This window comes from Drosophila miranda (genome assembly GCF_003369915.1).
Source record: "Drosophila miranda strain MSH22 chromosome Y unlocalized genomic scaffold, D.miranda_PacBio2.1 Contig_Y2_pilon, whole genome shotgun sequence".
NCBI lineage: Eukaryota > Metazoa > Arthropoda > Insecta > Diptera > Drosophilidae > Drosophila > Drosophila miranda.
This window is the reverse complement of record NW_022881614.1, coordinates 29,275,836-29,299,113: the sequence shown is the minus strand read 5'-3', so window position 1 is coordinate 29,299,113 and position 23,278 is coordinate 29,275,836. Positions and strand designations below refer to the sequence as shown.

The 23,278-nt window shown below is 44.0% G+C and overlaps 1 long non-coding RNA gene and 1 pseudogene across 4 annotated transcripts; both read right to left on the bottom strand.

The window, feature by feature from the left end:
* Window positions 1–1,011: 1,011 nt before the first annotated feature.
* LOC117193028 lies at window positions 1,012–4,998 on the bottom strand (annotated as a pseudogene).
* A 10,898-nt stretch (window positions 4,999–15,896) lies between these two features.
* Window positions 15,897–21,712, bottom strand: LOC117193029. 4 transcript variants are annotated; one of them, XR_004474479.1, is made up of 4 exons: window positions 21,241–21,712; window positions 20,993–21,163; window positions 19,748–20,139; window positions 15,897–15,936 (listed from the first exon to the last, which is right to left on the bottom strand). It is a non-coding gene; the product is annotated as an uncharacterized LOC117193029 (long non-coding RNA). The 4 variants fall into 4 exon arrangements; XR_004474478.1 differs by lacking the exon at window positions 15,897–15,936 and adding an exon at window positions 18,788–18,803 and having other exon boundaries at window positions 21,241–21,711; XR_004474480.1 differs by lacking the exons at window positions 15,897–15,936; window positions 19,748–20,139 and adding an exon at window positions 18,789–18,803 and having other exon boundaries at window positions 21,241–21,702.
* Between the last annotated feature and the right edge of the window lie 1,566 nt (window positions 21,713–23,278).

Below are 23,278 nucleotides of genomic sequence, written 5' to 3'. Positions count from 1 at the left end.
AACAATGCAATGAGAAATGTGCGGCCACATGGAAAATTAATTGTGATACATTAAAAGTGCAATTGCAGAATAATTCCGATGCTGAACAACAAAGCAATACAATTTATACAAATTGCAGTGAGGAGTAATGAAAACAACTTTTCCGCTTAACATATGTTCTGGTATTACGCAGGGGGTTAAAGACCCCGGCCACCCACTTATCTGCATGTGTGAATCATTCTGGTTAAATATTACTCATACGCCGAGTGGCCACCAATGCTGGATTGAGTGCTTCCTTGCCCTAATTGCACCTTTAGAAACGTGGTATGATTCAGATAGCTTTAGCCTGTTGTTGCTAAGATTACCTAGAACATTTTGGGGGACTCACTATCGAATTTTCGGGGAATTTTCACTTTTACTTTCGCTCGATCAACGATTTTTCACGGGGTAAAACTTAGGGTCTTACACATATGCTATTAATAACGCGATCCAATAAAATTCTCTTCCCTATGAGATGTGACCTTGCCTTTACGCCTTACCATCTTAAAACCCTTTAGAAAGATATTTTATAGCCAACTATATACATATATAGACTTATGGTCCATAAGTCGACCCAATCCACGTAGCACAAAAAAACATAATAGTTCTCATAGCTTCAGCGTTTTTTTTATCAAAAACTAATTGATTTATTTGCTTATTGTTAAAACAATGCTAATAGAATATTTGGTTTACAAAATAATACTATATGTTCAAAGTCGGCTGTCGGTTGTCGGTTTTGTTAGCCCCCGCATGTACAACAGATTTCCAATACAGCGCACAGAAATCAACAAGAGATCGCTCGCTTACAACTATCCGGAGATATATGTGTACTAAGTGTAGGGTCGAAGAGTGGCCCATGAGTGCGAGATCCGAGATTGAGTGAAGATGATATAGTAGATAGATAGTTGATAGACTAAGTGAAAGCCGGGGCCTGGCCTTCTTACTGCGGCTGACTAGAACTAGTTCCTATACGGCTATGTATATAATAGTATAATGCGTTATTCGTACTGATCGGTAACCGTTTCGAAAGTGCAGCCGCGTGCTCTTGGCAAAGCGATTGCGTCTTTGGCTTTGTGCGGTTTACATCCATAGTTTTGGCTACAAAAATACTCTTCACATACTCATCAGACACACACATACACAAACATACGTGCTGAAGGACCCAAAAATGGGACCGGCTCTAGGCATTCGCTTCTGGTCTGCGCCTGGGTACGAGTGCACATATATTTATGTATGTATGTATGTTTATAGTATGTGTATGTATAAATATAATTTGGTTAATCTCATTATAAAGCCACTTTGGGGCGCAGTTGCAGCAGATGCAGCATCTAGCCGGGTCGAGTTCACCATCGGTTCGTATAGAACTGATTGATGCCCAGCACATGCTTCTCCGCATGGTACTTTTGCAGGATATGTGTGATGATCGAGGTGGTGTCGTTATCGCCACGCCACACGCGTATTGCATGCTCGTTCTCCAGAATGGCCAGAAATGCTGTCAACATTGCACAACATAAGGATTAGTTAGCTCTCCTGGGAGCAATAGGAATAATTGTATCTACTCAACCTAAAAATGTCTTGGGGTTGCTGAGCGTCATTTGGACCTGCGGCATTTCGAGAATAACTTTTAGGATGGGAGAATCGGGGGCCAGACCCTCGCGCAGCTCAATCACACTGCCGGTACGATTGTCGCAGAGCCACTCGCAGGCGGAGGCCTTGTTGTTGCCGGTTCTCTTTAGCGCGGTAGCGCGGATTCAGGTGGCGCACATCGGGGGCAAACAGCTGGATGGACTCGGGATCGTCGCTCAGCTCCAGGATGACCTCGCTCTTCAGATCGTTAAGGCGCTTGTTTACGTTCGTCTTGAAGACGAGGATCCGCGAACTGGGACATATGTATGACGCGCACCGTGATGGAATCGGCCGCCTTAAGAGAGTCCTCCCCCTCTACTCCCGTCGAGCCCTCCGGGTCGACGCGGCCGGACTGGCATGTCTTTCTGCAAGAGACGTAACGATTAGTGGCTGGAGACGATCGAAAGATATGAGCGGCCCACCTGAGGAACAAACTGCGCAGTTTTTGCATAGTTTGTTTTTAGAACGATGAGTGGAAATCCAACGGAGAATTTCGAAAATATATAAAAGATTAAACAGTATTGGAAGCTACTCGTTAGACATTTAATCGCCTGCCAACTTACGCATTTTCATGCTGCTGGTATGGAGTGGGTGTGTCTAGTGGGTCTCCTCCACCAGCACTGGACATTCCAGGGCCATTGTGGGTGGCTTGCATATGCAGATGCAGCTTCAGGTGCAAGGCTGGCGAGGGCGTGCGCATGACACAGCTGCCGCCACCCACAACGGGTCTGCCGCCCACGACAACGTCTGTCTGGGTCTCTGTCTCCGTGGTGGGCACATTTAGCGAGGCGGAGCTGAGACTCTCGGCATCGCTGGCACTGCTGGCGGTGTGAAGGCGACTGCTCCCGGGACTGGGTGGAGTGGCTGACCGATTACTCCGCGAGAGCCACTTCGCGCGCTTTTCGTTGAATTTTTCGCGCATCCAGGGAATCATGTTGTGACGCCCATTAAGTCTGTAACAGATAACGAAGCAGGAGGCTAGGATCTGAAACGGTAGACGAGCAGATGGAGGGTATGATCGAGATCCATGCACGCGTTGCTGCCGGTCTCATGGTTAGTCGGGTAGAGTGGGGGTGGGGTAGGGAGAGATCGCGTCACGAGCTCGAGCATTAGGAGCAAAGACAATAAAAATAAGTTTCGCGTGCGGTTCAAGGTTCAGACGGAAGAAATTTACAGAGAAATGACAGAGTAGGGAGATGAGTCAGCGGAACTAATTCGGGCGGGAATTGCTTGCGGTGTCATTGCAACTCGGTATTCCCACCCTTCCTTGATCGCACCGGTCCAAATAGGCTGAGTAATGGGTAACGATCCCTAAAATAAACGCTCTACTTCTGCTAGGTTACGTCATCTCGGCGCCACATGATCCTTAATAACGGCAACAATTAACGGGAATTCATTACAAACAGTTTATTCATTAAACTTTCCTACAAGCTCTCTAGATATATATGTATAAAGGCTACTAAAGTAATAAGGATAATATGTTCAAATAAGCTGCAATTAAGATTAATTATATATATAACGAGGGGGAACGTTGTGAGTTTCAGCGGACACCGCAACTCTACAGTTATACCCGATACTAAGTCAGTATGGCTCTCCTCCGGCAGACGCCGCTAATATTGAACGACACGACAAAGAGTGCGTGCGAGAGAGACAGAAAATTAGTCTGAGCGTGTTGATTTGTTCCTTTTGGCTATAAAAATGATCTGATCTGATCCAGATTCAGCACTCTGATAGATATGATCATTATCTATGATTCTGCGTTTTTAGTTTTCTCGTATCCTCAATATTGTGGGTGCAACAGATTTTCGTCCTTTGTAGGGGCGGAAGGGGGTGGGGCGAAATTCTGAGATATACGTTTTAAAGTGAGATCTAACAGGAGTGCGGATACCAGATTTGGTTACTCTAGCCTTAATAGTCTCTGAGATTTGTGAATATCCCCAGGTTTTCATCCTTTGCGGGGGCGGAAGGGGGTGTGGCGAAATTTTGAAACAAACTCGTCTCGGTCCGATATATAAGGAGTGTGGATACCAAATTTGGTTGCTCTAGCTTTTATAGTCTCTGAGATCTAGGCGCTAATGTTTTACTCTAAGCAAAGCCGGCTATGCTACGTGTGTGTCAGAGAGAGAAAAAATTAAATTATTTTCTTGATGCTGGCTATAATAATAATACGATCCAATTCAGATTCTGCAGTCTAAAAGATATGGTCATTCTCTACGATTCTGCGTTTTTGGTTTTCTCGTATCTTTAAAATTGTGGATGCCACAGATTTTCGTCTTTTGTGGGGGCGGAAGTGGGCGGGGCAAAGTTTTGAAATATTTTTGTAGCAGTGACATATCACAGAAGTCTAGATCCAAAACATCGTTGCTCTAGATTTTATAGTCTTTGAGCACTAGGCGCTAATAGGGACGGACAGACGGACAGACAGACATGGCTCAATCGACTCGGCTATTGATGCTGATCAAGAATATATATACTTTATGGGGTCGGAAACGATTCCTTCTGGACGTTACACACATCCACTTTTACCACAAATCTAATATACCCCAATACTCATTTTGAGTATCGGGTATAAAAATATCATGATGAAAGATCTTATTAGACTAGGGTCAACTAATTATAAAGAGTATATTCAGGAATAATGGTAATTACGTTACACAAATAGAAATATATTCGAATGGTTTTCAGTTTAAATGCAAAAAACAAGGGACGGATGGATGCATCTTTAAAGTGCACAGCAATTGCTTGTGGGGTAATCCCAATCATAAGTTCGGTTGTCGATAGATTCGGAATTGCAGAAAGTTACATTGCTTGCGAAAGAGCAGAACAAAACAAACACGTGAACAATTGGATTGGTCAGCGTTACAGTACGGCTGGGAAGTTTACGGTCGAGTCTTGGAATCTTTAATGTTGCTTCGACTTGCGTAAAATTTTGAATTCACATATAGCAGACGTTCACAGGTTATCACTCACATTACGATCAAATCCAACGATGTAAGCGCTTCCATGTGGTCGATGCGGGTGGCTGAAAACTTGTAAATATCAGTGTGTCAGAGCAGATAGGCGATATGCGCGAGTATTAGTTTTAGTTCCTTTCCTTCTAGTTGCACATTTCTTTATGATAAACCAAACAAACACGAATTTAACTTTTAATGTTAATCCTAGGGACGGTACAATAGTGGGGTTCCAAAGTATTATTCTAATATGAAGAAATGCATGGGCATAGCCATCATGATCGAGACACCGAATGACTTCATCAGCAACGCAAACAGTATTTCGGCACCGGTAAATGTCTTCTCCTTTAGCGTTACTGTTCGTATGCGGGCGGCGTAAGCGACGTAGCAATGACGAAAGTCACTGAAGAGGGAATAGTCAATTTCAAACATATGTACATAGATATGTATGTCACTGCACGCATAGATAAAAGCAAAGACTATACAATACCAAGATGTTGCATGAGGAACAAATGCTTTTTCAATTTTCGTTTGACGCTTCATGGTACGGGCGCGCGGGGCTAGTACTTCAATTCTCTTTTACGCTACCTTCGCCTCCGAAATGCTACTCGGCTTCGTCAATGCCTCGGTCAGCGTCGAGTCGGTGTGAAAGCATGTCAGTTTCTGCGTGCCGAAACCGTAGGGCAGCGTGGTCGCTGATGTCTTTGGCGCGGCACAGTGGGGACTCAGCCGAAATAGTAAAAAAATTGTATGAGTGCTTTAGATAAATTTAATGTACGCATCTAATAGAGAATTTGCCAATCGAATTTTCAAGATAGTTTTAGTTTAGGAGATATAAGCACTCAAAGTTTAAAATTTTTTCAGTGTGCAAATATTTATTGACTAACTAACTAATTTAGCAAGCTGAGACGGCCAAAGGTCCCACTGTGCCGCTCCAAAGACATCGGCGATCCGCGACCCCCGCTTCGACGGTGAAGGCATTGCCGAACAGAGGAAACCGACGGGCAGCGGGGTCGCGGTAGAGACGAAGTACAGGCGAAAAGGGAATTGAAACCCCGCGCGCTCCCTCGTGCCTTTTGGGTCCTAATGTTAGGACCCGCCATAGAACAGCTTTTTGGTCGCTCATGCAACATCTTGGTATTGTATAGTCTTTGATAAAAGCCAATCGACCGTTTTTCACTGGTGTAGGCCGAGCAAGGCTTGTATGTGTGTGGACCCACGCCGGTACACGCTGCGGTAAATACAGTGATGCTCACATGTATGCAGACGCCACGCCGAAAGAAGATTTGGGGGCGAAGACGGCTAACACATACTGTAGTCGATCGGGACGCTGGGTATTTATATGTGTGGTAAGGTGACGAGACTGTAGTGGGTACGGCTTACGGCACTACGACCGGCGTTTCGTACGGTATTACGTACGGCCAAACCTATGGTTAGGTTTTTAAGAAAAAAAAACGAACTTTAATTTTCTGTTGGCCGGCAGTTGGGGTACAATTTTCACTCACCCGATGGGTTCGGCCTTCGCTTAATAAACGTAGGAATGGTCGGCTGATCTTTTGACTAGATCTTAGCCACGATGGTCACGCGGTATTTACGGTCGAGGTTAGAATGTTTCCTTTCACTGCACTACTTGAGTATTTTCCTCAGACGTCCGTCTGGGATCGCGAGTAAAATTGGAAAGAACATGCCCAAGCCCCTCTCCTTCCGCTTGAGCCCTTGGTTCTCTCATTCCCCTTTTCTCACCACACCTTGACAGTAACCGCTGTTAACTTATGTCATTTTTTTCTTGCGCGTAACTGCCCAAAAGGTGCAAGGTGCATGTCTAAGGGAAGGGGAAACCGTGGGACGGTTATCCGATATTTTTGGTTGGACAGGCGCCACTACAACACCCCCCTACCAAGATCACACTTGGCAGTGATACACTGAAAAGAGTGATCCACGCCTGAAACCTCATTGTTTTATATCTTTAGCATGGAATTTCCCTAGGATTCGTCCTTGTAGGTCCTCGAGTTCGTAGTAACTATTACCAAGTCTTTTTCTCACCCGGGCTTTCACGAAAGTAGGTGCCAGCTTGGCATTAAAGCCTCTGCTAAAGTTACTTTGCTGGAAGTTTCTTTTATACACTTCCTGACCAACGACAAACGAGACGTCTCGACTACGCAAATTATACTTTTTCGTTGCGACTATGCTGCTGTTGAGCTGAATGCCTAGCTTTTTGCCGAATGATATTGAACGAATCGTCTCGCGAAAACTGTACTGTTCGATCCTCCAGCATTTCTAACTGTCTTAATAGCTGATAGCTAGAGCCATTGGTAACCATATGTTGACCAAACGCTATTCTGTATGGGGTCGAATTAATGGCGGTATGTGTGCTCGAACGTAGTGCACAGGCAATATGGCTCAACTTTTCATCCCAATTGGACTGGTCTGGTTTTATATAGGCCTTTATCGCGGCAATGACCGAACGATTCACACGTTCTGACGCATTTGCTTGGGGTGCATGCACGGCTGTAAACATATGTTTGACACCGTAGTTTTGCAGCAAGCTCTGGAATACTTGTGATTTAAACTGGACTGCATTATCCGATACTACCGTCTCGGGTACGCCGAAGCAGTGAAACAACTCTTCCTCGATAAATCGGATGATCGAATCCGCTGTAAACTTCTTTACGGGTTTGAGAAATGGGAATTTGGCGAAATGATCCAGGACTATAAAGATTGCTATGTTCCCTCACTTACTACGCGGATACGGTCCCAAGAAATCTACATACAGTTTCTGAAAGAATCTGTTAGTTCCCTGAGTTTTTTCCATGGGAGGTCGTAAACAATAACTTGTATGTTTCGAACATTTGCATACCACCCACTGATTAACATATGCCTTCACATCGGTGACCAAATTCGGCCAATAGTAGTATCGCCGTATTCGCTCCAGCGTTTTGTGGATACCACCGTGTGAGGAGAGAGGATGTTCGTGTGCTTGCCTCAGCACAACGGACGTTGGGGCGGATGGTACCCATAACTTCCAGCAGAGGACATCGGATACTTTTTCTCCTACTGTATGTTCAGCACGACGATAAATGAAACCATCAATTACTTTGACCTCAGTCATTTTCGTCTGGTTGGCGGTTATTTTGGTTTTTAGATTCTCATACTCAACTGAGTGAAACTGTGGTGAACTTAGATCTAGCAGACTGTCCATTTGGAGCTCGGACAGGTCTTCAGTATAGGCTCGGGACAGCCCTGGCACTTTGTTGTTGACTCCTTTTCGGTGAGGAATTTGGAAGTCAAAACCTTGTAATTTTAACGACCATCTGGCGAGTCTAGAGCTCAAATCCGCTTGACTCATAAGCCATTTTAACGAAGCATGATCTGTAATAATGACAAATTCATGCCCTTCGATGTAGGCGCGAAACTTTTTAACACACAGTACAGCTGCTAAACACTATTTTTCTGTAACCGAGTAATTTCGTTGGCATTGATTTAGCTTTCGAGACATATATGCGATCGGAACCTCGTTACCTTCTACATCTTTTTGCATAAGTACTCCGCCCACGCCAGTATGACTCGCATCGCAGTGAATAGCGAATGGAATCCGAAAATTTGGACTATGCAAAACGGGAGCACTGCAAAGTTTACTTTGCAGGTCTTCAAATGCAAGTTGGGCCTCATTCGTCCATTCAAACTTACGTTTCTGTTTCAACGTGTCCGACAATGGAGCGGCCAGACCGGCATAATTTCGATTGAATTTATGATACCAGCCAGTTACTCCTAAAAACCTTCGTACCTGTTTGACTGAACGAGGTGTTGGGAATTCCCGAATGGCTGAAACTTTTTCTGGATCGGTTTTAATAGTTCCATCCCCAATGACATGGCCAAGGTATCTTACTTCCTTCAAACAAAATTTACTTTTTTAACGGAGATGCTAACTCGGATAACACACGCACATGGATTTCGAAAGTAGAAGATACAACGAGCTAATCATCTAGATAGACGAACACTTCATGTCGTAACTGAGAGGGTATAACATTATCCATTAATTTACACATGGTTTGTGGAGCGTTGGTTAGTCCAAATGGCATCACTGTGTATTGATACAGGGGTCTCCCCGGGACGGTGAACGCGGTCTTTTCGCGAGCGTCTGAAGTCAATGGGATCTGCCAATAGGCATCCTTCAGGTCGATGCTGGAAATATATTCAGCTTTTGGTAGTCGGCTTAATATTCCATCGATCAAAGGCATGGGATATGCGCTCTTTACTGTGACTTCGTTGACCTTACGGCTATCGAGACATATTCTCACCTTTCCAGGTTTCCTAACGAGAACGACTGGTGACGACCATGGACTATCGGACTCCTCAATAACGCCAAGCGCTATCATTCTATCTACTTCCTCAAACATGACCTTTTCGACGGCAGGAGATACCGCTGTTTAATTGGCTTTGCATCCCCTATATCGATATCGTGACTTATCCAGCTGGTTCGACCTAGTCCTTCTTTGGCGAATGACGGGAACTTTTGGATAGCATCTGACAACATGGCCTGTTGCGAATCCGTTAGGCTTATATGCATATGGTCATCCTTGGCTAAGGCAGCAACTTCGGGCTTGGCATTCTGGGTTACTACACCTGGAGGTAACAATTTAAATGCAGCCCAAAAGTCCATGCCAAGGTATAATTCTTGGTACTAAATACAATGTTATGGGTTTAGTTTCATTTCGAAACAGCACGGCAGTGGAGATCTTGCCTTCAATTTTCTGCGCAGCTCCATCAGCAGTTCGCACAGATGCATTAACGGTTTTGACGGTCGCATGACTAACTTTCAGCGCTAACTCCCCTCCTATACAACTGAATGTTGCTCCTGTATCCAAAAGACCAGTGACTGTTCTCCCCAATAGTTGGACCTTTGCATACGGTCTTATGTCCTGCGCATTCCCAACTACGGCGGATAATGCACATCTACGCAACTTCATTCGTAGGGAGCGTTGGCTACCATTCTCTATCTCTGTCCTGGTTGGGAAGTCTGGTATTTGTGACATGGCCGGTTGAAGTGGTAGAGAGTTTGTTTTTCAACTCGTTACTCCGTAGTGGTGGCTTTCGATACCATCTGTCTGCGTGCACTGATCAACGGTGCACGAGCTGCCAAGTTTTTTGGATTGCATTTGCTACAAGAGGGCTTGTAAGTGTCAGCTTTCCCACACCCATAACAAAAAACCCTCCGCTCTCCAGTACATTCTTGGTAACGGTGACCTAACTTCCCACAATTCCAACAGTTAAGGGTCATGGCATCATCTACACCATCAGCATCGTCATCCGTCTCACTGAACGTTTGATGCATCTCATTAATATGTCGTTTAGACGCAGCACGCTGCAAAATTGTCGTAGATTTGGACAAGTTCTGCAAGAATCGCTCGCGAGTACGAACTATATGACCAAAGACTATATAATACCAAGATGTCGCATGAGCGATCAAAAAGCTGTTCTATGGCGGGTCCTAACATTAGGACCCAAAAGGCAGGAGGGAGCGCGCGGGGTTTCAATTCCCTTTTCGCCTGTACTTCGTCTCTACCGCGACCCCGCTGCCCGTCGGTTTCCTCTGTTCGGCAATGCCTTCACCGTCGAAGCGGTGGTCGCGGATCGCCGATGTCTTTGGAGCGGCACAGTGGGACCTTTGGCCGTCTCAGCTTGCTAAATTAGTTAGTTAGTCAATAAATATTTGCACACTGAAAAAATGTTAAACTTTGAGTGCTTATATCTCCTAAACTAAAACTATCTTGAAAATTCGATTGGAAAATTCTCTATTAGATGCGTACATTAAATTTATCTAAAGCACGCATACAATTTTTTGACTATTTCGGCTGAGTCCCACTGTGCCGCGCCAAAGACATCAGCGACCACGCTGCCCTACGGTTGCGGCACGCAGCCACTGACATGCTTTCAGTGCGCTTGTGTGTGAAGCTAAAAGCCGTATATGCTGCGGGCGAAACCGGTTTATGGCCGTGCCGACCTAGGACATACACACATATACACAACTACAAGCATTTTTCTGGGTTGGCTCGAGCATGATGCAATTATACAAGGTGGTCTCGTCGGCAAAAGTTAGTCCCTTAAAGTATGCTAGCAATAAGTGCGAGTGAAGGGTACATAGTATAGTGAGTGTGAGTGAGACGGTATATGTTGATGTTGATTAACCCTTAACAGGCCCGTGGGTTTTAAAATTTTAAAATAAAATGATTTTACTGATATACTAATATTTAAATTTTATGCAGCCATTAATAATTTTTCTTCAACATTTTTAGTTATATTAAAATGTTCTTTTACATAATATATAAAGATTACTTCTAATTCTGTGGTATTTTTTTTATATGCTTTTTATAATTTTGTTGTTGTCGGGACATAAGGGTTAAGAATATATCAAAAAATTCGTCCGTGAACAACCTTCATCATCAACAAGCAAGCATGCACTGACGATAAGGGACAACACGAACGAACTTCGGCTCCCGACGAGACCACCTTGTATAATTGCATCATGGGCTCGAGCTCGTGCTGACCGAGGCATTGACGAAGCCGAGTAGCACTTCGGAGGCGAACGTAGCGTAAAAGAGAATTGAAGTACTAGCCCCGCGCGCCCGTACCAAGAAGCGTCAAACGAAAATTGAACGAGGGGGAACGTTGTGAGTTGCTGCGGACACCGCAACTCTACAGTTATACCCGATACTAAGTCAGTATGGCTCTCCTCCGTCAGACGCCGCTAATATTAAACGTCACGACAAAGAGTGCGAGAGAGACAGAAAATCAGTCTGAGCGTGAAGTCGGGCGCTGCGTAGCCACTGCAAATTGATTTCTTGCTTTTGGCTACAAAAATGATCTGATCGGATCCAGATTCAGCAACCGTATAGATATTGTCATTCTCTATGATTCTGCGTTTTTAGTTTTCTCGAATCTGCATTATTGTGGATGCAACAGAGATCTCTGATCTCTGAGATCTAGGCGCTAATGTTTTACTCTAAGCAAAGCCGCCTATGCTACCTGTGTGTTAGAGAGAGACAGGGCGAGAAAAAATGAAATTGTTTTCTTGATGCTGGCTATAATAATAATGCGATCCAATTCAGATTCTGCAGTCTAAAAGATATGGTCATTCTCTACGATTCTGCGTTTTTGGTTTTCTCGTATCTTTAAAATTGTGGATGCCACAGATTTTCGCCCTTTGTGGGGGCGGAAGTGGGCGGGGCAAAGTTTTGAAATATTTTTGTAGCAGTGACATATCACAGAAGTCTGCATCCAAAACATCGTTGCTCTAGCTCTTATAGTCTTTGAGTATTAGGCGCTGAAGGGGACGGACAGACGGACGGACGGACGGACAGACAGACAGGGCTCTATCGACTCGGCTATTGATGCTGATCAAGAATATATATACTTTATGGGGTCGGAAACGATTCCTTCTGGACGTTACACACATCCACTTTTACCACAAATCTAATATACCCCAATACTCATTTTGAGTATCGGGTATAAAAAGCATTTGTTCCTCATGCGACATCTTGGTATTGTATAGTCTTTGATATGACGTAGCTCTGCGATACTCTTGATGGGTACATACAAGATTTCGTGTTGAATTTCTGGAACTAAATTGGCTTTAAGAGCTTCTAACAGATAGGGCTCAGTCATTGGCTGTACTAGTTTGTCTGCCAATGCGACTATTGCTTCATAAAATAAATCAAACGGTTCATTTGGCTTCTGTTTCCTTGAGTGCTACGCACAGGTCGGACCATCGGATGAGGTGGACACTCTTGTGGTATCGCCAGAACCATTCACTGGCACTGCCCTCAAACAGGTTGCTCGCATATCTGGCTAACAGTTCAAAATTTCCATTTAAGGATTGGTTGGTCATGGCATTTACCCTATAAATGAAGTCGTCCACGCCAATGGAGGAATGACCTGAAAACCGTATTTTCCAATTTGAAATGATTTGGCTTATTCTATCAGCTCGTAGCTCTGAGACTGGCGGGGTCCCCCCTAGACTATATCTAGCTGGTGGCTCTCTGGCCGTCTGTCTTTCCGAACTACCCCCGAACAGTTGCTGAAACGTTTGTTGTTCTACTTCGTCGATGGTTTGTGTATTGATTGGTTGTGAACGAACACTTTCAATACTTTCACGGGACGCCGTTTGCTGAATCGATACTTTCTGCAGGCCAGTTTCTATGGTCTGCGCTAATATGATGGTTTGAGCCTGCATTGCAGCTGCCAAAGCATCGGCAATAACCTGGGGTAGACCTGCATTGGTCGAAGCGGCATTTGCTTCCATTTGTACTTCCGAGTTAGGCTCACTAACAGTTGACCCGCTTGGGGCGTCTGCGTTGGGATCGGTTGCCCTACCCTTAGACCTAGTCTGGTGCATGGTTGTGCTGGGGTCTTGGCTCGCAGTCTGGACTGCGGCAATCTCCCCAGCTAAATTCAAAGCCGATGCATGCAAGCTAACGTGGCAGACCGGAAAAATCTTTTTGGCTCCAGCTTTACGGTTAAAACAGACTCGGTGGAATTGGTGTCCACAGCTGGTGGTAATTAACTGAGCTAGGTAGTCAAATTCCTTGGCGCACGTGCTACAAATTATTCCCTGATTCTCTATTTGAGCGAAATTCTCGGGACTACGACTTAGGGGCATGATTATCGTACAAAATCTGTTACCCAACGATCTTTTATAGATAATAACGACACTAAATACGGACTAATTTATATATAAAGGCAAAGGAATAGAAATGACAAAATGTTTTTAAATAAAAGGATCATGATTCTGCTTCGATGCACATAAGAGATAGACTGAATCTCGTTCGCTATCTAATCTCACTGTCTAAGAGACGAATTCGTGTAGAAAACAAAGATACTGAGTCGGACAGGTTCTTTCTACCGCGAGACAGGCGATAGCTTTTTGCCATACATACACCTGATTTCTATCAACTGCTGAATCCTATCACAAAAACTGGACCAAGTAGGTCTTACTTTGCATCAACTGGACCAAGAGCTTATTCTAAAAGCTTCAGTATTTCCACAGTCGACGACGCTCTTTATAGTTGGGAGGATGATAGAAAATAGAAAAAGCTGCAAATAAACTTCCTTGCGTATACTCTCAACTCCGCGAGATAGGTTATAGCTTGTCGCCATAAATTAACCCAATTTCGATCGACGGAGGGAATATCTACTTGCACTCGATCGATATACCGGCAGTGGTTAAGTCAGATGCAGCTTAAGTGGACTGGACCAAGAGCTTAATGGAAAACATCAGGATTTCAACAGTCTCTCTCGCTACACTATACCTTCACAACCGATATTGAGGAAGTTAGCAAGGTTGTCTGAACCAAGAAGGATAAGGAATTTCCAGTCGGGTGTAGTTGACTGTCTTTCGGACATTTAATGGGGCTGTGACAGCTCGGGCCCCACGTTGGGCGCCAATTATTTTTATTATACCCGATACTCAAAATGAGTATTGGGGTATATTAGATTTGTGGTAAAAGGGGATGTGTGTAACGTCCAGAAGGAATCGTTTCCGACCCCATAAAGTATATATATTCTGGATCAGCATCAATAGCCGAGTCGATTGAGCCCTGTCTGTCTGTCCGTCTGTCCGTCCGTCCGTCCGTCCGTCTGTCCGTCCCCTTCAGCGCCTAGTGCTCAAAGACTATAAGATCTAGAGCAACGATGTTTTGGATCCAGACTTCTGTGATATGTCACTGCTACAAAAATATGTAGCACATGAAGCAGCAAATTTGATGCTGCAAGCAACGTGCTTTCCTCCCTGGATGGGCGTCATTCTTGTTAATTCTCCCCTATTTACCACAGTAAGTTGACTTAATGCATTCGCTCGTCCAGTGCCTGTCCTTTACATCCCTCTCTCTCTCTCGGGGTCTTTCCTGCTAATACACGTAAATATTCTTTGAGCAAGACAGGATACAGGACACAGGAAATTGCAATTGTATTCCTTAGTATTTATTGCTTTTCCTTCGGCTTTTGGCAATGATGATTTATTTGCCGCGCACGTGAGAATGCTCCCAGACCAGCGGGCAGTGGGGGTCTGTAGTGGGCGGTCTGTTGCGATCTGCCTCATTAATTTCTGCCTAACGGACTCATTAAAATCTAATCCGTCTTGGGAGTCCACATCGCTGTCTGCCTGACGCAGCTTGTTAGCGTCAGATCGGCTTAAAAGCCGCTTGACTTGCCAAATTGGAGAGTGTTTATGGAAAACCATTCAAGGAATTCATTTTGTTTTCTATGGTTTCCATTGATGGACGGCTTCATAATTCGTATGGGAAGCTGATTCCATTCTTCTCTCAAACTGTACCTGTACTTAGTCGTTGCAATCCGAGTAATTAATTAAAAACTTGTTGGAGGTATAATTATGGAAATATGGAAAAAAAAAGGTAAAAATAGTCGCAATTGTACACATTGGCCAACAATCCACCCGTTATCCATTAGCTGATGAGTAAACAGGAAAGAAGGTCATAGCGCTGTTAAGACTGAACGACCTGGAATTGTAGCGAAAATGAATACATTTTAAAACCGAAAAAATATGAATGTCAGCATTTAGCCACGAATTAAGACACTCAACCTAGATATGTACATAAGCTCAGATTGTTTTGGTAGCGGGGTCCTTTGTGGCACCATCACCTGGGCAACAAGGGGTTGAGAATAAAACGTGAGCACTGACCCGCTAAGTGCCGTTCGACTCATGGCTCTCCCGCTCGCGCAAAGTATGCTTTTGCGTTTCTCATTGTGTCAAGTGCAAAATGTGCAATGCATGAGACAAATCGACCGCATACCGCAGTCGCTCTATCACTCTCCTGCCATATAACGGTAGAGCAAGCTTGCATTGTGCTAGGCTAGAGCGAGAGAGGGAGAGGGAACAGAAAGCGAAAAACCAAATAAGAGGAAAGGTCGGACGTTTGATACCCTTGCAGATTCATAGTTCCAATGGCAGCGATCTCTTCTATCCATATAATAAAATTCTTGGAGGGGGGTTTTCTTAACTTATAATTAAATTCATTTTTTTTCTGTGTCTCGATAGTTTAATATATTAGTAAAGAATTGAGAATAAATATTAGGAAAAATAAAGATTTAAAAATGACCATCATATATGGGTAATAGATTCTAAAGGGGTGAGAGGTACCAATACATTATGGTTACGGATATATAAATGTGATATCAATAGAAAAATATATGTAACACGCAGGTTACTTCCCAGCTCAGTGCATATATGTACTTGTTCTTATTTACAAACTCACAGCGCTTTTGGTAGGCTAGTACCGTTTACTCCATCCGTGATCGTTGAGCTCAATGATGACGTTGGTGTATACTTCTAAGGAAAAGAAAAGATATTTAATACGAGTAGATATGCACGTGAGCGTACTAGAGTGTACTGCTTTGTAATCTCAAGAAAAATGAATGTTGCTCTCATACCCATTAGTTTCCAAAAACCATTATGTTGGCTGGGTTACATAACTAACTATAAAACTTTATACATCGTGTGACGAAAGAGAATGGTCTTAGCCTGGCACATGAAATCTAGAGGAAAAAGGGGGAGTGTGTTACATCAACGAGTAACTACGATCCTCTATTGACGTGGTCGAGAGACATGTCAGCCAGGCTGAGTAGGACTGCGCCGCCGGAAGTATCCAACAATAATGCAATCAATTCGAGTTCATTATTGGGTGTCGCTGGCGCAGCTAAATCAGTTGACGATGGGGTACATTAGCTCCTTAGCTTGACTTCAGGTTGCCGATCCGATTCGACGTCGGTCTGCGGACTACACTTTCATTGGAGGCTCGATAACAGGTGGCATCAATGACGCCAAAAATAAAGCAGTACCGTGGCTACGGGCCGCCGTCCTATAACACAAATTCTTATATATATATTACCACGAACACTTTCCAAACTAATCACGGACATACCAGCTAGGTTTTTCTTTACACTTCTTTCCTGGGTAAATCTCCTGATTCTCGGTCTTAATTGAAACTCAACTCAAGAGGTATGGCGTAGATGCCAGAACTGTTCGTTGGCTAAATATATATATATATATATATATATATATATATATATATATATTTATTTATTCCCGAGTAAACACGTCCGCTTTAATCAATCGATTCTCAGTCAATAACTCCAGCCCAACTTCTGCAAGTTCAGCTAAGCGGTAACGAACCAAAAGCTCGAAGATCGGATGATATTTGGAAACTTTAACTGCATAATCGGATAATCTTAGGAACTTTAACTGCATAATCGGATGATCTTTCGCCCAATTGAGCGAAATTTTGGTCAAGCTTTTAATCTATGCTCTCCCTACGCTACGCTACTCTCTTGGGTCAAGGTAAACGTGACGTCTTTCGCTTAAATGCGTGCGCTGCGCGCCGACACTCTTTAGAAAGCTTTTCGGAAAGCTTGCAGCTTACGATCCACTTTCGGAGTTACTATGTTACTGTGCTTATCCGTGATGTTCCATACTCTTTCCCTAAATTCGGCCCCTACACCCTCCGCCGACGACTATACACAAAAACTGTAAAAACTAAAAATAGTCAAATAAGAGGATGAAGAAGATGATGTAGAAGAAGAAGAGAAAGAACTGTAATAAAAAAACTGCCGACGACTATACACAAAAACTGTAAAAACTAAAAATAGTCAAATAAGATGATGAAGAAGATGATGTAGAAGAAGAAGAGAAAGAACTGTAATAAAACAACTGCCGACGTCTATACACAAAAACTGTAAAAACTAAAAATAGTCAAATAAGATGATGAAGAAGATGATGTAGAAGAAGAAGAGAAAGAACTATACTCTTGCATAGAGTGCGAAAGAAACAATTGAAAACTTTATTGCTTTTGCCTTTTTCACTTTTGTTCGCAAGTATGTTGCTCGCTCCCTGACGAGGGCGGGGTGCGGAGGCGAAGAAGCCGTTGACAAAAAACCAGAATGTGAGCATGGCGCAGCAGCTAAGGAGAGCGGGGAGCGGAAAGAGACGAGACCGGCAGCCAAAACGAAGAGTAGCTTGAAAGTTTGGTGCTCTTATTATACCCGATACTCAAAATGAGTATTGGGGTATATTAGATTTGTGGTAAAAGTGGATGTGGGTAACGTCCAGAAGGAATCGTTTCCGACCCCATAAAGTATATATATTCTTGATCAGCATCAATAGCCGAGTCGATTGAGCCATGTCTGTCTGTCCGTCTGTCCGTCCGTCCGTCTGTCCGTCTGTCTGTCCCTATTAGCGCCTAGTGCTCAAAGACTATAAGAGCTAGAGCAACGATGTTTTGTAACCAGACTTCTGTGATATGTCACTGCTACAAAAATATTTCAAAACTTTGCCCCGCCCACTTCCGCCCCCACAAAGGACGAAAATCTGTGGCATCCACAATTTTAAAGATACGAGAAAACCAAAAACGCAGAATCGTAGAGAATGACCATATCTTTTAGACTGCAGAATATGAATTGGATCGTATTATTATTATGGCCAGCATCAAGAAAATAATTTCATTTTTTCTCGCCCTGTCTCTCTCTGACACACACGTAGCATAGCCGGCTTTGCTTAGAGTAAAACATTATCGCCTAGATCTCAGAGACTATAAAAGCTAGAGCAACCAAATTTGGTATCCACACTCCTTATATATCGGACCGAGACGAGTTTGTTTCAAAATTTCGCCACACCCCCTTCCGCCCCCGCAAAGGATGAAAATCTGGGGATATTCACAAATCTCAAAGACTATTAAGGCTAGAGTAACCAAATTTGGTATCCGCACTCCTGTTAGATCTCACTTTAAAACGTATTTCTCAGAATTTCGCCCCACCCCCTTTCGCCCCCACAAAGGACGAAAATCTGTTGCATCCACAATATTGAGGATACGAGAAAACTAAAAACGCAGAATCATAGATAATGATCATATCTATCAGATTGCTGAATCTGGATCAGATCAGATCATTTTTATAGCCAAAAGGAACAAATCAACACGCTCAGACTAATTTTCTGTCTCTCTCGCACGCACTCTTTGTCGTGTCGTTCAATATTAGCGGCGTCTGCCGGAGGAGAGCCATACTGACTTAGTATCGGGTATAACTGTAGAGTTGCGGTCTCCGCAGCACCTCACAACGTTCCCCCTCGTTTTTTTTTTAAATTTATTATATATATAAATATATATTGCTAATACTGTAACAGATAACGAAGCAGGAGGCTAGGATCTGATCTAGGCGCTAATGTTTTACTCTAAGCAAAGCCGGCTATGCTACGTGTGTGTCAGAGAGAGACAGGGCGAGAAAAAATGAAATTATTTTCTTGATGCTGGCCATAATAATAATACGATCCAATTCAGATTCTGCAGTCTAAAAGATATGGTCATTCTCTACGATTCTGCGTTTTTGGTTTTCTCGTATCTTTAAAATTGTGGATGCCACCGATTTTCGTCCTTTGTGGGGGCGGAAGTGGGCGGGGCAAAGTTTTGAAATATTTTTGTAGCAGTGACATATCACAGAAGTCTGGTTACAAAACATCGTTGCTCTAGCTCTTATAGTCTTTGAGCACTAGGCGCTAATAGGGACAGACAGACGGACAGACGGACGGACGGACAGACGGACAGACAGACATGGCTCAATCGACTCGGCTATTGATGCTGATCAAGAATATATATACTTTATGGGGTCGGAAACGATTCCTTCTGGACGTTACACACATCCACTTTTACCACAAATCTAATATACCCCAATACTCATTTTGAGTATCGGGTATAAAAATATCATGATGAAAGATCTTATTAGACTAGGGTCAACTAATTATAAAGAGTATATTCAGGAATAATGGTAATTACGTTACACAAATAGAAATATATTCGAATGGTTTTCAGTTTAAATGCAAAAAACAAGGGACGGATGGATGCATCTTTAAAGTGCACAGCAATTGCTTGTGGGGTAATCCCAATCATAAGTTCGGTTGTCGATAGATTCGGAATTGCAGAAAGTTACATTGCTTGCGAAAGAGCAGAACAAAACAATCACGTGAACAATTGGATTGGTCAGCGTTACAGTACGGCTGGGAAGTTTACGGTCGAGGCTTGGAATCTTTAATGTTGCTTCGACTTGCGTAAAATTTTGAATTCACATATAGCAGTCGTTCACAGGTTATCACTCACATTACGATCAAATCCAACGATGTAAGCGCTCCCATGTGGTCGATGCGGGTGGCTGAAAACTTGTAAATATCAGTGTGTCAGAGCAGATAGGCGATATGCGCGAGTATTAGTTTTAGTTCCTTTCCTTCTAGTTGCACATTTCTTTATGATAAACCAATCAAACCGAATCACACGAATTTAACTTTTAATGTTAATCCTAGGGTCGGTACAATAGTGGGGTTCCAAAGTATTATTCTAATATGAAGAAATGCATGGGCATAGCCATCATGATCGAGACACCGAATGACTTCATCAGCAACGCAAACAGTATTTCGGCACCGGTAAATGTCTTCTCCTTTAGCGTTACTGTTCGTATGCGGGCGGCGTAAGCGACGTAGCAATGACGAAAGTCACTGAAGAGGGAATAGTCAATTTCAAACATATGTACATACATATGTATGTCACTGCACGCATAGATAAAAGCAAAGACTATACAATACCAAGATGTTGCATGAGGAACAAATGCTTTTTCAATTTTCGTTTGACGCTTCATGGTACGGGCGCGCGGGGCTAGTACTTCAATTCTCTTTTACGCTACCTTCGCCTCCGAAATGCTACTCGGCTTCGTCAATGCCTCGGTCAGCGTCGAGTCGGTGTGAAAGCATGTCAGTTTCTGCGTGCCGAAACCGTAGGGCAGCGTGGTCGCTGATGTCTTTGGCGCGGCACAGTGGGGACTCAGCCGAAATAGTAAAAAAATTGTATGAGTGCTTTAGATAAATTTAATGTACGCATCTAATAGAGAATTTGCCAATCGAATTTTCAAGATAGTTTTAGTTTAGGAGATATAAGCACTCAAAGTTTAACATTTTTTCAGTGTGCAAATATTTATTGACTAACTAACTAATTTAGCAAGCTGAGACGGCCAAAGGTCCCACTGTGCCGCTCCAAAGACATCGGCGATCCGCGACCACCGCTTCGACGGTGAAGGCATTGCCGAACAGAGGAAACCGACGGGCAGCGGGGTCGCGGTAGAGACGAAGTACAGGCAAAAAGGGAATTGAACCCCCGCCCGCTCCCTCGTGCCTTTTGGGTCCTAATGTTAGGACCCGCCATAGAACAGCTTTTTGGTCGCTCATGCAACATCTTGGTATTGTATAGTCTTTGATAAAAGCCAATCGACCGTTTTTCACTGGGGTAGGCCGAGCAAGGCTTGTATGTGTGTGGACCCACGCCGGTACACGCTGCGGTAAATACAGTGATGCTCACATGTATGCAGACGCCACGCCGAAAGAAGATTTGGGGGCGAAGACGGCTAACACATACTGTAGTCGATCGGGACGCTGGGTATTTATATGTGTGGTAAGGTGACGAGACTGTAGTGGGTACGGCTTACGGCACTACGACCGGCGTTTCGTACGGTATTACGTACGGCCAAACCTATGGTTAGGTTTTTAAGAAAAAAAACGAACTTTAATTTTCTGTTGGCCGGCAGTTGGGGTACAATTTTCACTCACCCGATGGGTTCGGCCTTCGCTTAATAAACGTAGGAATGGTCGGCTGATCTTTTGACTAGATCTTAGCCACGATGGACACGCGGTGTTTACGGTCGAGGTTAGAATTTTTCCTTTCACTGCACTACTTGAGTATTTTCTTCAGACGTCCGTCTGGGATCGCGAGTAAAATTGGAAAGAACATGCCCAAGCCACTCTCCTTCCGCTTGAGCCCTTGGTTCTCTCATTCCCCTTTTCTCACCACACCTTGACAGTAGCCGCTGTTAACTTATGTCATTTTTTTCTTGCGCGTAACTGCCCAAAAGGTGCAAGTTGCTTGTCTAAGGGAAGGGGAAACCGTGGGACGGTTATCCGATATTTTTGGTTGGACAGGCGCCACTACAAGTCCTTTCCTTGCGTTTTACATTTTGCATCAGTTTTCGGTGGAGTTTCAACATTTTCCAGAAATAAACTAAACAGAATCGAAGCGAAATTACCCCAACTGTTTCCGGCGTTGCCAGAGCGTCGCATTGAGGTGGTTGGCAGCGCGAAGCATCCTATCGCATGATATCACACAAAATACCGATATTTTCTGCAAATACCCTGCGGAAAAGGATACTATAGAATTGAGGAAATGTTTATTATCCTAGGCTCCAATGAATGCAGAATGCAGTCTCTGTTTTAAACAACAAACACCACAAATTTCGGCTTAAAAAATATCAATTTATTGTCTTCTTATAGAGACTAAAAATGAGGATCTGTTCCAGTCCCACCTGAACGATAGGTGGCCAGGGCTGAGGGCGACGCGCCATCTAGCGGAAGTCCAGAAAGGCTCGATGGTGAATTGTGTCATCGGGGGGAGCTGGAGCCGTACTGGGGATATAAGAAAGAGAATAGGATTAGTTATATGTATTAGCAAAGACTATACAATACCAAGATGTTGCATGAGCGACCAAAAAGCTGTTCTATGGCGGGTCCTAACATTAGGACCCAAAAGGCACGAGGGAGCGCGCGGGGTTTCAATTCCCTTTTCGCCTGTACTTCGTCTCTACCGCGACCCCGCTGCCCAACGGTTTCCTCTGTTCGGCAATGCCTTCACCGTCGAAGCGGTGGTCGCGGATCGCCGATGTCTTTGGAGCGGCACAGTGGGACCTTTGGCCGTCTCAGCTTGCTAAATTAGTTAGTCAATAAATATTTGCACACTGAAAAAATGTTAAACTTTGAGTGCTTATATCTCCTAAACTAAAACTATCTTGAAAATTCGATTGGCAAATTCTCTATTAGATGCGTACATTAAATTTATCTAAAGCACACATACAATTTTTTGACTATTTCGGATGAGTCCCCACTGTGCCGCGCCAAAGACATCAGCGACCACGCTGCCCTACGGTTTCGGCACGCAGCCACTGACATGCTTTCAGTGCGCTTGTGTGTGAAGCTAAAAGCCGTATATGCTGCGGGCGAAACCGGCTTATGGCCGTGCCGACCTAGGACATACACACATATACACAACTACAAGCATATTTCTGGGTTGGCTCGAGCTCGTGCTGACCGAAGCCGAGTAGCACTTCGGAGGCGAAGGTAGCGTAAAAGAGAATTGAAGTACTAGCCCCGCGCGCCCGTACCATGAAGCGTCAAACGAAAATTGAAAAAGCATTTGTTCCTCATGCGACATCTTGGTATTGTATAGTCTTTGGTATTAGTAAGGGAAAAAGGGATAAATAGGAGTGAAAATATTAGAAAACGGGGATTGGATTATGGAAATCGTGGAGCGAGGACGGAAGAGTAACGTCGAAATTTGAAATTTTGTGCTTAAAACAGAAAGTTTGAACCGGCAAAGAATATAGCCACCAGAACCGGGCCAGAAGGTTTCCTGGAGAGGAACACTGGAGTTCGAGAAAGTCGACTGCAGAGAAGAAGACTGTCCAACGTGAACCTGAGTGAGTTCGTTCCAGTTGCGCGTGTGTGAGCCAAGTAGCGCGGGACGTGTGAAGGGGGAGGGTGAAAGAGGACGATTTAGCTGCCAGGGCGATTCTAGCCACACCGCACGATCGTTGCATCG